Source organism: Apodemus sylvaticus, chromosome 2 (genome assembly GCF_947179515.1).
Source record: "Apodemus sylvaticus chromosome 2, mApoSyl1.1, whole genome shotgun sequence".
Taxonomy (NCBI): Eukaryota; Metazoa; Chordata; class Mammalia; order Rodentia; family Muridae; genus Apodemus; species Apodemus sylvaticus.
In genome coordinates this window covers 9,280,573-9,296,122 of record NC_067473.1, presented here as the reverse complement: position 1 = coordinate 9,296,122, position 15,550 = coordinate 9,280,573, and the positions used below count along the sequence as shown (strand labels likewise).

At 42.2% G+C, this 15,550-nt stretch overlaps 1 protein-coding gene across 2 annotated transcripts in view; it reads left to right on the top strand.

The window, feature by feature from the left end:
* Positions 1 to 15,550, top strand: part of Magi2 (membrane associated guanylate kinase, WW and PDZ domain containing 2) — a 1,455,128-nt gene that overhangs the window by 1,331,891 nt on the left and 107,687 nt on the right. The window lies entirely within an intron of this gene.

Below are 15,550 nucleotides of genomic sequence, written 5' to 3'. Positions count from 1 at the left end.
AGTGGAGTGAACGTATGCTTTGTCTCAGCCTTCCTCTGACAGGTGTTAGTTTCTCAAGAGCAGGAAAGTGTGCGTCCCTCTGCATCTTTCACCGTTCCTAGCAGCATGTTTTTCAAGCATTCTCCCACAACTGATGTCTGCAGAAGGAGAAGGAATTCTCATAGAGTGGCAAGCACTACCCTCACCAGAAGTTAAAGATTGTGCTCCATTCCAAACCGTCTGGCACCTAAACCTAGCTAGAGCACCAAGACAGAGTTCTGCTAGTGGAAGAAGTGACAGAGGGACCCCCGTGCAAACTGATTCCCACCTAGCATGAGAAATTACACTCTAATACAGTACAGTAGAAGCCAAGTCCCAGAATATGTCTTTCCCATCCGTTCTTCTCTGTCCGTGTAGCTGATTCAGGAGCCAGTGAGGTGGGGGAACCATTAGAAGAGAGACCGGATGAGGAAAGCAGGGACGGGGGTTGGGGGGTGGGGGGGAACTCCCTCTGTGAGTTGGAGAACCTGTTAAGTTACACAGCTCTAGTCCCTTAAGGACTGGGTGTCCTGGGTGTGCTTTGAGACTCCTCTTGGTCAGGCACAGACTGGACCTGGTTGTCACTGAACACCTCCTTGGCAATAATTACATGGTCCTAACTGGGAGGATCTTGGTGGCAGGCCGAGTCTCTTGGGAGAAATCTAAACTACTATTTCAAATCACATCTTCATTTCACAGAGCAAGCCATTTCATTTCCACATGTGAAAAATCTTAATGGCAATATGACTTAGGCAGGGCAACGCAGCTAAGACCAGGATAAATCGTCCAGTGAGTCATTCCATCTTTTCAACCCTGAGTGTGAGTAGCTTTTTTCCCTAAATTACAACCTGGATGTCTGGGTCCCCTCACTAAGCAGCTGAACAAGTTGAAGGCATTTTTGCATTGATGATAACATTTGCACATTAAAGCATTTATTAACTTGAACAGAAACACTAATGCACACATCCTACTATGTCAGCACTAACGAATGTAAATATCCTTTATTATTATTATTATTATTATTATTATTATTATTTAGAAAGTGCATCTGCTGAAGAAGCCTGTCCTTCTTTATTCTCAAGACGAGGAGTCATGCAACCTAGCAAAATACCTCTGAGTGCTCTCAGAGCATTTTTAAAATTCTGAGCTAGTTTTTCTTATTGTTTGGCAGGAGCTTATCAATCACAAGTTTCTCCCACTAAGGGATCATTCCCAGGAGGGGTTTTATTACTGTGTTCAAAGACTTTCCAGGCAGTGGTGAAGCGTCGTCGATGTCTTCTTACCTTCAGCCACTTGGCTGCCTTGAAAGCATGCAAATGGGGGTGCTGGCTGTTTGCTCTGGGCTTAAACTCTCCAGCTCTTCACTATTCTCAAGATAGTTCAAGAAGACCACAGCCGAGAGGCACACACATACCTCCCATACAGATCCCATACAGATCATACAGAATCACCCTCCAGTTGAAAATGCATGTTTTCTGACATGCAATTCAAACCCTACAGGTCATTCCTGCTGACAATATCCAGCCCACACTCTGTATTCTATTTAGGAACTTGTATAATTGTATTTTTATTCTTTTTTCCCCCAAACTATAAAATATATCATGGAAACATCCCAATAAGGCTGATTCCATGCGTGGATTCATTTAAGAAGATATTGTTATGTTAGCACAGGACTATTCCTTAGCCACCATCTTTCCAACTAGAACAAGGGGGTAACTCTTCTGGAGGCCCAGCTCCCACCAAGGAGTCAGAATGTGCCCCCAACCAAATTCCTACGACACCAAATCCTAGCAAGAGCTCTTATAAGTTCTTATTTGACAGCCAATCATTTTGCAATTTAAGTTGCATTTGCTCCTAGCTGAATTAATCTCCGCACTTGGTTGCAGTCTTTTCCAGTGATCAATCAGCCAGCCCTGTCTGAGTGATGAGGGGTGGCTGGTCATTCTTAAGGTTCCCACAGTGCCAGAGAAGCCACTGGAATAACCCACGGGGTGATCTCATTTTCAGTCTAACCTCTTTCAGGCTGTATTCTCAGTCAGGCGAGGGTTTGCTCCACACCTGATGTCTGTGTTCAAGAGGGATGTAGCTCATTCCTTCTGCCCCAAGAACGTTCCTCACAAGGCTCTGTATTCATGGGATCCTCGTGAGAGGAGGACCTTCCAGACAGCAAGGACACACACACACACACACACACACACACATTCTGGAGGCTTTTGCTTTTGTGGTTTCTGGCACCAAGCAGTCAGAATAACATGAGAAAGATTGACCTAAGAGGGAAGCTTATCATTGGAACGTTCCTTACAGAGACTCAGGGAAAAGCAATATGGAAAATAGCCACAGTCCCACAGGCCCTGAGCAAACCTGAAATACAATTAAAACCTGCTCACTACTGGGAGTGATATGCCCACCCAACTCCAATCAGCGTCTGTGTTCTTCTGTCTCCTAGTTCAGTGTAGACATAGCTGTATCGTCACCCTTGAGAGATTAAGGCAGACTCACAGAGATTACACTGTGCTTTCCCTCGGACACCAAAAACACCCGGGATGGAATTCTAAACCTTCAACAGAACCTTCTCCCACCCAGGAAATGTTCCGTCCTGAATGCAATGCTAACCTGTAGCCACTGGCCACACACACGGCTAGTGTAACTCAGGAGACAGAACTTTGAGTGGCCCCGTGTCACTTGCGCCTCTCCACAGCCCTGAGTGCGTTCTCTACCTCTGCATCCCCGTGTTCCACTCCCCACTTGACACTGTACTCTGTTCCCGATGAGCTCAGGTGACTCCCATGGCTAGACTCCATGACTAGCAGCTGGCATTTGGCTCTCAGATTAAAGACAGAACCTGAACAGCGGGTGAGACCTTTCATGATCTGTCCTTTCTCCTCTGTGCTCACTGGGGTTTGCATCCACGGCTGCGTGGCCCTGTGTTTAACAGACCTCACTAACCCGCGGATCTGCCTGTGCCAGTGACAGCACAGGTGGTCTTGATATTTCCCCTCCCTCCACACCGCCGCTTCGGAGGAACCGATGTGCCTTACCAAACTCAGATTACATAGCATTTCCTCTCTGGGACTTCCCAGAGCCCCTCCACACCCTGTGGCCCAACTCTTTCCTCCTGCTCAGTCAAATACCAATTGTTTATCTATCTCTAGATCTACCCACTGCCTTTGTTTCTGCCTCTTTATTTCGCTTCTCTTCCTGTTTTTTAAGGTTTGATTCCAATAGTGTAGAAATTATTTTCTGTAATCTGTAGTGTGATCGGTAGTCTAGATTTTACCAAGTGTGTTTAATTCTACAGCTGCGGTCAAAATGAAGTCATGAGGCCTCACCCCTGCCCACCTCTGTGAACCAGTGATATTTTTTTCCATTCTAATATTTTAACTTTCCCTGTATAAAACGATTGTACCGATCCTCTGGCTCTGACGTTTTTTTGCATCTCACATAATTCATCGTAGCTTTGCCGGTGTTGTCTCTTGTATTGATATTTGGTTCGCTCCACTTCACACTTCTCCATCTTGTGGATGTGCCAGAGTTTATCAGTTCCTTAGCTGAGGGACTTTGGGGTTGCTTCCTGTTTGGAATAATGGTAAACAAAGCTGACAGGCATCTTCTTGTAAGTCTTTGTGTGAGAATGGGCTCTGTATTTTTAAAAGAGCATGCCAAGTCGTCTTCATTTGTCAAGTATTGAAGATGGAAGTGAGGGATCATGGGATGCACAGTCCTCAGGGGCTTGGATGGGAAGGCTGGATGCGTTCCATCTTTGAAATTATTTGCAGGCTTTTCCACTTTAGGATCATTTCGTGTAGACACAGTAATCATCCCAGAAGGCACCCAGCAGTATCTCACTTCAACTTTACACGATACTTTTTCCCTAAAGACCAACAACACTAAAGATGTTTTCATATTTTTTGTGCTGTGTTTTTTAAGTTCCATCTATAGATCTTGGGTGAAGTATGATTTTGCTCTTGGACTCTTTTCTCTGGAGGCTAATTGTCATCTTGCTGCATGCATCTGGGGACTCCCTGGTCCGTCTGCATTTCTCATTTCAGCAGAATAAAAGTCATTTTGTTTGCAATAACAGTCTCACAAAATTATTGCCGAAACATAGTACGTAAAGTGTTGTTTAGTTAAAAGTGATAATGCGTGTAGCTACAGTACTGAAAATGCAAGTGGTGAGAGAAAATGTCCATAAACAGAGACGGACGTAAGCTACAGGGTGAGACGCTTGCAAAGAGGAATTCGCATGAAGAGAACCACATGCAAACCACTCACACGCTGACACAATGATTTAACCACTCAGAGGTCATACTTCAAGTTGTTTTCAAAGTTAATATATGATCTCCTGGCTCCCGGGCACTTCGCTTAGGGCCTTTTCATATTTACTTTTCTTTCCCAGTCATGCAAAATTAGACCATTTCAAGTTAAAGCATGCTATACCCTGTTAGTAAAACTTTGGCTTCAGTAAGGGAAAAAAAACCTGAAGAGCCAATAAATATTCATGTAATCTTGGGGATAACATATTGCAAAGGACAGCTGGCTCAGGAGGGATCATTTGCCTGGGTTAGTATCTGTTTCCATTTACATTAAGAAAATATTGCAAGAAGTTATTATCTGCCTCGGGGCTCGGGGGACTACAATGGAGAGCTGATACTGCACCTGATTGCTTTTGACATTTGCAGATTGTAACAGAGAACTGTGTGATGATAGCCTAGTGACTTCTTACAAAACACAATTTCAGAGGCTGTGAAGGAAAAGGGAGCTAGCAGAGACAGAACGCATGGCATCTGTAAGACTGAGAAACGGGATTTGTCAGCGGCACCTGCTTGTAGCCATCAGCCAGCCAGCCCTACTGGGCCGCTGAGGAAATACTCAGTGCCAGGAACGCTGATGGACCTGAAGTCTCCTGGGCTTCAAAAGGCTACAGAGACAGAGGAGAGAAAGTGTGGTTTTTTTTTTTTTAATATTTTAAACCCAAGCTCGTGTTGATAAGATGTAATTGTATGACATTTAGTGAGCATTCAGAAAGAAGTCAATCGTCTATATTTCTTTCTGTGACAAACAACCGAAATTGTTTTTAGTTTGAATTCATAATTATTTCACATTTGTATTTCAAGTGTATTCTAAATCTGTTACTAAGGCTCCCAAAGTACTAATCGCAGCAACTGATTGAAGATCTTTACTTGATTTTTCCATTTGCTGATTGATGGTGGCAAAATGAAAATACATTTATTACCTCTGATTTCTCAGACCACAGTATACTACAGTAAATGAGTGAGTAGGAAAGGGGTCGGCAGGAGTAGGTGGGGCTGGAGTGAATGGGCAGGAGTAGGAGGGGCAGAAGTGGGACAGGATAGGAGTGGGCGGGGCAGGAGTGGGATGGGATGGGAGCAGGAGTGGGCAGGGCAGGAGTGGGATGGGGCAGGGCAGGTTAAAGGTTAAAAAATGTAGCAACTTACTTTGCAAGTCAGAGAACAAAGACAGAGAGACCATATATATTCTTTATCTTTGGGAATTCTGAGAGGCTCAAAGCTGTAAAACCCAGGACAAAATAAAACATGAAGTTTTTTTTTTTTTATCAAAATATCAGCAGGGTCAGTGAGGTGACTCAGATGGTAAAGGCACTTAGACACACACACACACACACACACACACACACATTCTAATTAATTAATGTTTAAGCAGTTTTAAGTAGAAAAGCAAGTGCCGGCAATGAGTTGCACACTGCCCTAAGTTTCATCCCCAGCACCTCAAAAGAAAATTAGAGGCAGGAAAACAAGTAAAAAATGATAAGATAAGGATACAGCAAGAATGTAGCCATCCTAGTCAGCTTTGTACTGTTATTATAGAATACCACATAATGAACATCTTTAATAAACAGAAATTTATAGAAAATTCTAGGGTCTCCTGTGATTCCCAACTATCTAAACTAGCATTATAATCACATAAAAGCAGAATACTATTTTTTTAAAAAAGGGCACTATTGTTAAAGAAAGAATTCTTAGATATTGAAATTATTGTGACTAAATTAAATTTTTAGTATAAGCATTGGGGGATAAAAACTAAATGAACTCTCATATGAAACAGAATAGAAAAGAAGCAGGAAGTCTGAGAGACATGTTAGGAGAATTGCAGGCCAATTCCAGATGATGAGTGGTAGGGAAAGAGAGCAGAGAAACACAATAGGGATTATCAAAGACATTCTATAGCATCTAATGGAGACAAGTCCTCATACCAACCAATCAAGTACACCACAACAAAACTTCAGGACGCAAAAGGCCCAGAGCCAGTAATTATTGAGCATTTCCTTCATGCCCCTAAAAGAAAGACAAGCACATTAAATTTAAGGAGCAAGAAACTCTAAAAGGTTGAGGCTCGATACACTCACTTCTCGGTATCCATGGAGACTGACTGCTCCCAGTTACCTATACTACCAAAGCACACAGATGCCCAAGTCATTCCGTGCTACAAGGTACGGCACCCTATGTTTTCCCCACATACTTCAAATCATCTCTAGATTGCTTACAATTCGTAAATCAATATTAACACGTTATAAATGGTTGTGATGTAATTTAGGAACAAGACAAAACTCATAATGATGAGAAGCACACTCTGCATGTATTCGGAACACACATAGCTTTTATTTTTCAAAGGCTTTTTAATCCATGCTTTGTTGAACACATGTATGCACAACCCAGGGAAGGATAGAACAGGCTAACTGAAGCAACACTGGGTGCTAAGTTAGAGAGACACCAGAAAGTTTCTGAGGAAAATTGGCTTTTAGTCTAGAACTAATGTAGTCTTCTTAGATATAAATCATTCAAATACGATAATGGCATTTTCAAACATTAAGAATTGAAGGGATCACTCTTTCGCATACATGGTTCCTAGAAACACTGCTGTACAATTTGCTTTGGGGGCTGAGTTTCCCACCTAGGAACTTAAGGACATGCATTTAAACCGTGGCAGGCAGGACTATATGTCAGCCACTGTTGTTTCGTTCATCTCATGCATCCATCACGGTGCCGTTATTGTTGCTGTGTTGTTGCTGAGGGCATGACAACCTGCTATTGTAAGAAAGAAATTCTTGATATAAAAAAATTACTTATTTTTTCCATTATTACCAAATCAGCTTTGCTGTTTTGTTAGCAAGTCTTCCCAAAGGTGACAGCTTTATTCACTGAGACAGCTTGAACTCAGCCAACAGCCACACAGCAGCAACTCCTACTCCTAGACTGGAAAGATGGGACTGTGGGTGTGATTGAACGGTGACAATGTTTGTTTGTTTGTTTGTTTGTTTGTTTATTTTGCTGCAGCTTTGAGTAAAAGTATAAAAATGATGAAGAAGGTTAGTATTTGGATCAGTAGCACCAGATTTTCTATTGCTACCTTTAGACCAAAGCAATTATAAAAGGGTCTTGTAGCTGCCTAGGGACTGGTAATAAAACATCCAGGGATATTGAGAGAACAATGAATACCTCTGTAGAAGAAAAAGTACCTGTCTTCCCATTCTCTGGTCATCCATGGTTCACCCACATCCTGGCTCGAAGGTCATGTTTTCCTTTTTTCTTAACACCGTAATATCTAGACATATTGTCAGACTCTAAAGTCATGGGTCCAAAGAATACATAAACTTCTCAAAATACATATTGATTTCATGTGATATGTACTAGCCTACTCAAATAGAATTACAAGAGCACATCTGCTTTGCAGAAGATGCTCTAGGAATGAGTGACTTGTTATGTAAGAATAATTTTCACCATGAGTTGAGAAGGGTAAGGTCGCTTTAGGTTTGTTGAATCAGTATATGAAGAATAAAGGGTTAGCCTTTTAGGGGTGAGAGCCCTGAATTTTATATCTGGAGTTTTGCCTGTGCTACTCTACCACTGAAATCTAACCCTAAACTCAAGAATATTTAAGTGGATACTTAGCAGAAACTAGTTGAACCACCTTTTCCTGTGATATTCATCAGAATGAGCAATGCAATTATAAAGTGTTTTCTCTTTTCTTCACACCCACAGTCTTAGTAGGATTTTGCACCTGTGAAGAGACAGCATGACCAAGACAATTCTTATAAAGGACAACATTTAATTGGGGCTGGCTTACAGGTTAAGAGGTTCAATCCATTACCATTAAGGCAGGAAACATGGCAGTATCCAGGCAGACATGGTGCTGCAGGAGCTGAGAGTTCTACATCTTCACCTGAAGGCAGACAGGAGACTGGCATCCTCAGGCAGCCAGAGGAAAGCCCTCAAAGCCCAGCCTACAGTGACACACTTCCTTCAACCAGGCCACACCTCCTCAAAGTGCCACTCACTGGGCCAAGCAATTCAAATACCACACCTACCCTTTTGTTGATTTGTCTTGGTCCTTGTACCATATTCTCATTTACATATTTTATGGCAGATGGTGAAAACAGTGGTATTACAACAAGAAACTGTATGGACACAGCTACATGGGATCAATTACAGAATTCTTGGAGCCCAATACAACATGAAATGTAGACTCCCTGCCTAAAAATTAGAGTATTCAGATAGTAACAGCAGACCATGAAACCAAATGCTGGGCTCTCTGAGTGGGTAGTTGGATGGCGACACAGGTCATACACACATGGAACTCTGTCGATAGCCCAATCAGATCTTTCCAAACACCAAAACCATTCTAGGCCAGTTTTATAACCTAAGCTGCAATAATCATTTCTTCCATTTCCAGTGCAATTAGGTTTCTTTCCATTACCCATTCATTTTCAGTACTTAGCTAAAAGAACTCTTTTAATTGATACAAAATAAAAGCATTAGCAGTAACATATGCCTAAGGAATGTTTCTCTCTAGCCATATAATTCATGTTGACTATAGGATCCTTTGTGCCCGTGGAAGCGTGAGTTCAGTTGGGTTTCCAAATTCCCATTCCCCTGTCTGACCATCTGCCCATTACCAACTTCAGGGCACCTCTTCAGCTACAAGAGAATGACTCATGGGTGCTGGGGAAATATGCAGTCCTTCAAACGCCAGCTGTTCCATTTGGGATTTTGCAAATCAGTTGTCTATGAATTTCAAGGAAGATGTTTTCAATCTTGGAATACTGAATTTCATAGACTTCTAGAAGAAAACAAGGCACACAGGCAACCTTTTCTTAATTTTTCTTTCTTTCTTCCTTCCTTCCTTTCTTTTCTTCCTTCCGTCCTTCCTCCCTTTCTTTCATCCTTCCTTCCTTCCTTCCTTTCTTTCTTTCTTTGTCCTACTAAAATAAAATGCTTCCCCCTTTTCTTCAATCCCCTGTCAACCAAGAAAAACTCTTTCAAAGGCCATTGACCACTCCTCAGGAAAGCACATCTAGCTGGATGGGTTTGTCATAAGAGTATACTAATCTAGAGCTTCTAGAAAGAAGAGATAGGAGCTGGGCTTCTGCAGACAGGAAATCAGCAGGAGTCCTCAACAGCTATTAAAGAGTGCCTTCCACAGGAGGTGAGCTAAGGCAGCCAAGCAGGCAGGCACAGCATCTCTCTTGGCTTCCCTCATCTTGAAAGTGATGGGCCTCCTCCCTTCTGCCGCAGAGCTTTTCTGTAAGGGGCTTACCATGTGCCTAGGGACACTCGGTTTCCCTCCTCCCTTTCTTTTCCTCACTGCTCTAAGTCCACACTTGGACCTAGTACCTAACCCTCCTCTGTCCTCTCATTGCATCCCACCATTACCACGGGTTTGCTATTTATGAATTGTTTTAAATATTTTATGCATATCTCTGGTCTCCCCAACATGACTGAGTTTCCTGGGGATAAAGGTATGTGTTCTTAATGTTTTCTTCCCCCCAAAGAGCCTAGCATAGTACCTGTTACTAGGAGAATGATGTGCAGGCAGGTGTTAGTTGATATACTGATGAGCTATCCTCCTGCCCCAACCCACAATCTCAAAACTATGCGATAATTTTCACAGTTTAGTGAAAGGAAGAACAACTGGAATCATCCGATATTAAAAAAAAAAAAAATCACGTCAGGCTATAGATTCAAAACCCAAACAAACTTCCCTGACATGTCCAAGCTAATGTTTAACCTTCACCAGTTAGTGGGATTGTGATGTAATGTCAGCATTTAGTATTGATTGCCTGGGAAGTATTTGTTTGTCACACTCATTTCAGGACTATCGCTCCTCTTGGAAATGTGACATGATTGATGCGGATCCACTTCCGCTGCCCAAGGTTGTCCCCCCTGCATAAGGCTACTTTTCGGCGGCTGCTAACAAGGAGATAATTAAATGTAAACACCAATGGCTAGTTTGTCTTGCTCTGAGGTGAAACCACCTAAGTGATGTGTGATGAAAATGCTGAAAGGGTAGAAAAGGAGAACAGGGAGCGATCTAACAACCCCCCTCCCGGGATTCCAGCACGGGAAGAAAGCAGCTGAGTGTAGCGGTGCATGCCGATGATCCCAGCACTCTGGAAGTAAGGCAGGGGTGAGGCTGTGTGAGGCCAGCCTGGGATGCAGAGCTATCCAAGCCAACTGGGCAACATAGCAAAACACTGTCTCGAACAAATGGGCAGATAAATACATTTTAGATATACAGAAACCAATAAATAGAAGTCAAGTTCTACAGGTGGTCAACACCTTCTTCATGGGAACTGACCTAGGGCAGAACTCCACGTGCTCGTTGGTTGACCCAGTCTACTTTGATGAAGCCAAGAGAGCCTGAGGTAGCCACACAGATGCAGTAAGAGATCACAGGCAAAGAAAGAGGGGAAGCATTGTCTAATGCCATGTCTAATGTCACTAGAGAGCCCAGAGATCCCGGCCTTTAGGACTCACAATGGAGAGAATCCAGGCAAAGAGACTTTTTCTGCATGTTCATAGGATAAATGTGGTGATGCTGGCCAATGGCAAAGCAGTCAACTCATCTCTAGGAGAGTACAAAGTGTATTACAAAGAAATATGGTATAGGATGAATAACTAAATAGGAAAGATGCATTTCTTTCTCCATAATTATGGGTTTCCAATTAAAATTTCTATCTACTAACGTATCAGTTCTTTCACAAATGTCCTTATGTCCAAAGCCAAATGATGGACTGTGACTTTCCCCAAATATCTGTGTATTCTAAGCACACTGTGGCAAGAAGACTAATCCAAAGTGTTGATTTATGTTGCCGCCCATCAGATGATGTCTGCAAGGCATGTGTCTAAACGGACAGCATCCCAGCAGCTACCTCAGTCATCAGTTCTCCGAGAATTAATGAATCCCAATAATAGAAAGCAGGGTCAGGGCCTTCTCCTTGCTCAGTAATTCCATTACCACCACACAGAAGGCACGGGGGTCACAAGCTTGGCAGCCTTCATTACTGAGCAAATGGAACTACAGTTTGTTCCCAGAGACAATCCTCTCTGGAAGCACCCTTGTCAGAGATGTGTCGTATATCAACCCTGACTGTGCTTGCATAAGTAAAGAGAAATGCCAATAAAGAAAAAACTGAAGCTGCCTAGAGCCCCAACTACTGTTTGCATTTCAAAAGATGCCAATAGAAGGTATTTATCTCAAAACCATGTCAGGTGCTTCCAGGAAGTAGGGACATGTAATTCAAGCTCATTCAAGTTTTATTTAAAGCTCTCTGTCATTCTGTGTGGCTAACATGTCCATTTCAGTTTTTTAAAACATTATTCTAACTTCTTTTTTTTTTTTAGTTCTTTTTTTTTATTCAATATAATTTATTTACATTTCAAATGATTTCCCCTTTTCTAGCCCCCCCACTCCCCGAAAGTCCCGTAAGCCCCCTTCTCTTCCCCTGTCCTCCCACCCACCCCTTCCCACTTCCCCGTTCTGGTTTTGCTGAATACTGTTTCACTGAGTCTTTCCAGAACCAGGGGCCACTCCTCCTTTCTTCTTGTACCTCATTTGATGTGTGGATTATGTTTTGGGTATTCCAGTTTTCTAGGTTAATATCCACTTATTAGTGAGTGCATACCATGATTCACCTTTTGAGTCTGGGTTACCTCACTTAGTATGATATTCTCTAGCTCCATCCATTTGCCTAAGAATTTCATGAATTCATTGTTTCTAATGGCTGAATAGTACTCCATTGTGTAGATATACCACATTTTTTGCATCCACTCTTCTGTTGAGGGATACCTGGGTTCTTTCCAGCATCTGGCAATTATAAATAGGGCTGCTATGAACATAGTAGAACATGTATCCTTATTACATGGTAGGGAGTCTTCTGGGTATATGCCCAGGAGTGGTATAACAGGATCTTCTGGAAGTGAGGTGCCCAGTTTTCGGAGGAACCGCCAGACTGATTTCCAGAGTGGTTGTACCAATTTGCAACCCCACCAGCAGTGGAGGAGTGTTCCTCTTTCTCCACACCCTCTCCAACACCTGCTGTCTCCTGAATTTTTTTTATTCGATATAATTTATTTACATTTCAAATGATTTCCCCTTTTCTAGCCCCCCCCCACTCCCCGAAAGTCCCGTAAGCCCCCTTCTCTTCCCCTGTCCTCCCTCCCACCCCTTCCCAGTTCCCCGTTCTGGTTTTGCCAAATACTGTTTCACTGAGTCTTTCCAGAACCAGGGACCACTCCTGCTTTCTTCTTGTATCTCATTTGATGTGTGGATTATGTTTTGGGTATTCCAGTTTTCTAGGTTAATAACCACTTATTAGTGAGTGCATACCATGATTCACCTTTTGAGTCTGGGTTACCTCACTTAGTATGATGATTATTCTAACTTCTGAAAAAAAGTTTCAAATGCCCTTGAAATTATCCCAAGCAAATAGTTGTATTTCTGATGCCCTGTCCTTCTTGAGATCTCAGGCGGCTCTCACAGGCGGCTCTCACAGCCAGGCAAGTCGGTCTCTGACCCTTGTGGAGGAGAGCTTCCAGATCCCACAGAGCCATCAGAAGGGAACCATCCCAGGGTTTGATGCCACCACAGGCAAGGATTCCAGAACTGGATTTGACCCTAGCACATTTGCCTGATTTCTATACCATAAGGATTTGAAATACAGGCTTTGAACGGCATTTGGAAATTAACCATAACCTTGTGTTGTTTATTTTCATTGTTGTTGGGGAGGAGACTGTCTTTTCAAAGAGTAGGGATTTGATGCCCAGGAAAGCCCAGGTGACACAGCACAATGGAGAACAGGGAGTCAAATAAGGCGGAGCAGAGAGCCAGGTGCCCAGGCCCATTTGTCAGTGCTTTGTAGTATATTTGTTAATTTCATTTCAGATGTCAGTGTTTTTCATAACCCCCAAAATTTCTTCAAGCAAAGTATTGTGATATGAAGTTCTAACTTAACAGGAACTAAGGGCTGTCCAATTTCCTCTTCTTTCTTCTCTTCATGCCTCCCCTCTCAAAAGGCAGCTGCATCAAAGGATCCCAGGCAAGCACAGTTTCTGTCCTCTACCCCAGATCCAAACTTCTCTGAACCTTTTGTATCTTCTGGGTTAGAGGCAGGACATACTCCCAAATAAAAGAACCAGGCTGACTCACAAAGCAAGCCATAGGTCAGACATCAAGAAAAGCCAAGAGAGGCAGGATAAGTCCAGCAAGACCTCTGGTGACTGGATCTTGGATTGCTGAAGCTCTGAACCCTGTTTGCCCTCTGTGATCTGGGTCAAATTGCTGCTTGTCTGCTTCCATTTCTTCCACTGAAAATTCATAATGATATCATTTACCTGATAGGATTAAAGGGCTATATTACGTGTATATAAATATAGCTACATGTATAAATGACTTTTTAATTAAATTTTAAACTTTAATGTTCATATTAATTTAAGTAAAAAATGTAAATATTAAATAAATAAATATCATTTAACAAAGTACTCATTTTCTGTTAGTAAATGCTCAAAAGAGGTAGAAAGGAATCTTACTAGCCCTCAATAAATATGATGCTAGATAACCAAGAGATCTACACTACATTTATTTTCCTTTTAATAATAAACTATTGATGTGAAGTTAGTGTTTTCAACAAATATGGGCAATAGTCTTAATGGGAAAAAAATTAGAGAAAGACAGACTTGGCCTTATCTAGCATCTAAACAATCCCTAAAACACTTCTCTTTTTCTTAAATAAAGCTGTTTCCCATGTGATGCTTAGAAGATGGTACTCTTCATATGCCTTTCATTTTAGTGTTTCTAAGTTATCCCATATAGAAAGAAACCAAGGTAGAGCACGTGTGCACACGTGTGTGTGTGCGCGCGCACACACACACACACACAGAGAGAGAGAGAGAGAGAGAGAGAGAGAGAGAGAGAGAGAGAGAGAGAGAACGGGGCACTATTCTTCTGGCTACATTCATACAACACCTCATCTAATTCTTAGAACCACTGTGATATCAGCCGTATTATTATCCCAATAACAAAAACCAGGAGATTTTAGGCAACTTCCCAAACATCACAGGATAGACAACAGTGCACACATGTATGGGCAGGAAGGCCAAATCATTTCTGGATAATTCCAAGAGCTATTGACTATGGAAAGAGGAAAACAAGGCAGAAAAAAAAAAAACTTTTCCTCCCAATTACAATTGACAGCTAAAGACCTTGGAACACCTACATTCTTTCTTAGATTTATTCCTTTTAGCATGCGTGTGCATGTCTGTGCATGTGCCTGTGTGGATAATGTATGCACTTGTGCATGCAGATCACAGTGCACCTGTGGAGATCTGATGACAACTGCAGAGTCAGGCCTCTCACACTGCCTTTCAAGATCTAGAGATTGAATTCGAGTCCTCAGCCTGGGCTCCACCTCTCTGGTCCCCTACATTTTTTTTTTGAATCAGTAGTTCTTATTACATTTCTGCCTGAGAAATATATCCTATGACTCTAAGATAATCACTACTAAACTCTAAATAGTGCTCTCTTAATTAAACCCATTAGTGCTTAGGGGAAATAAAAATGTGTTTGGGTTCAAAGCTGATGAGTTTCACTTCAGGGACACAAGCTTGGCCAATATTTTTCTACGCTGCCTATAACCTATCACAGTATAGAGTGAGCGAGGTCCTAGTTCATTAACTCACTGATTGTCCTCCCGCTCTATGGTTATTAGTTGATAATTCTACCCTTCACTGTAACAAATGCACAATAAGGAGAGTTCAAGGTGTAGCTGTCCTTAGCGACTCTGAACAGTGGGCTGTGCCTTTCTCTGTTTCTGCACACTAGATCAGTTCCTGACCCGTCAACAGTTTTCTAGATTACAAGTTCTGGGACAGGCCACACAGGAACACTGTGCACTGTTGAGACATGACCATAGACTCAGGTTTCCTCAGTAGGTCCCCCTACCGTCTACACTAAAAGTCAATCAACCTGCTAGAGAAATATGCATCCTGTGTATCTGGTCCTTCTCAAACATGTAAACGAAAGTCTAAAACAGAATATGCTCATTGTTTTTATTTTAAGTTCTCAGCAGTTGGAATACATCTTCTGGTTAATGGAGGGTCACTGTTTAAAGGGCAGGTTTCTTTCTTTCTTTCTTTTTTTCTTTTTCTTCTTCTTTCTCATGATCCTTCCTAGAGTGTCTTTACCGCCTATGGCATTTCAGATTCAATGAAATCCTTAA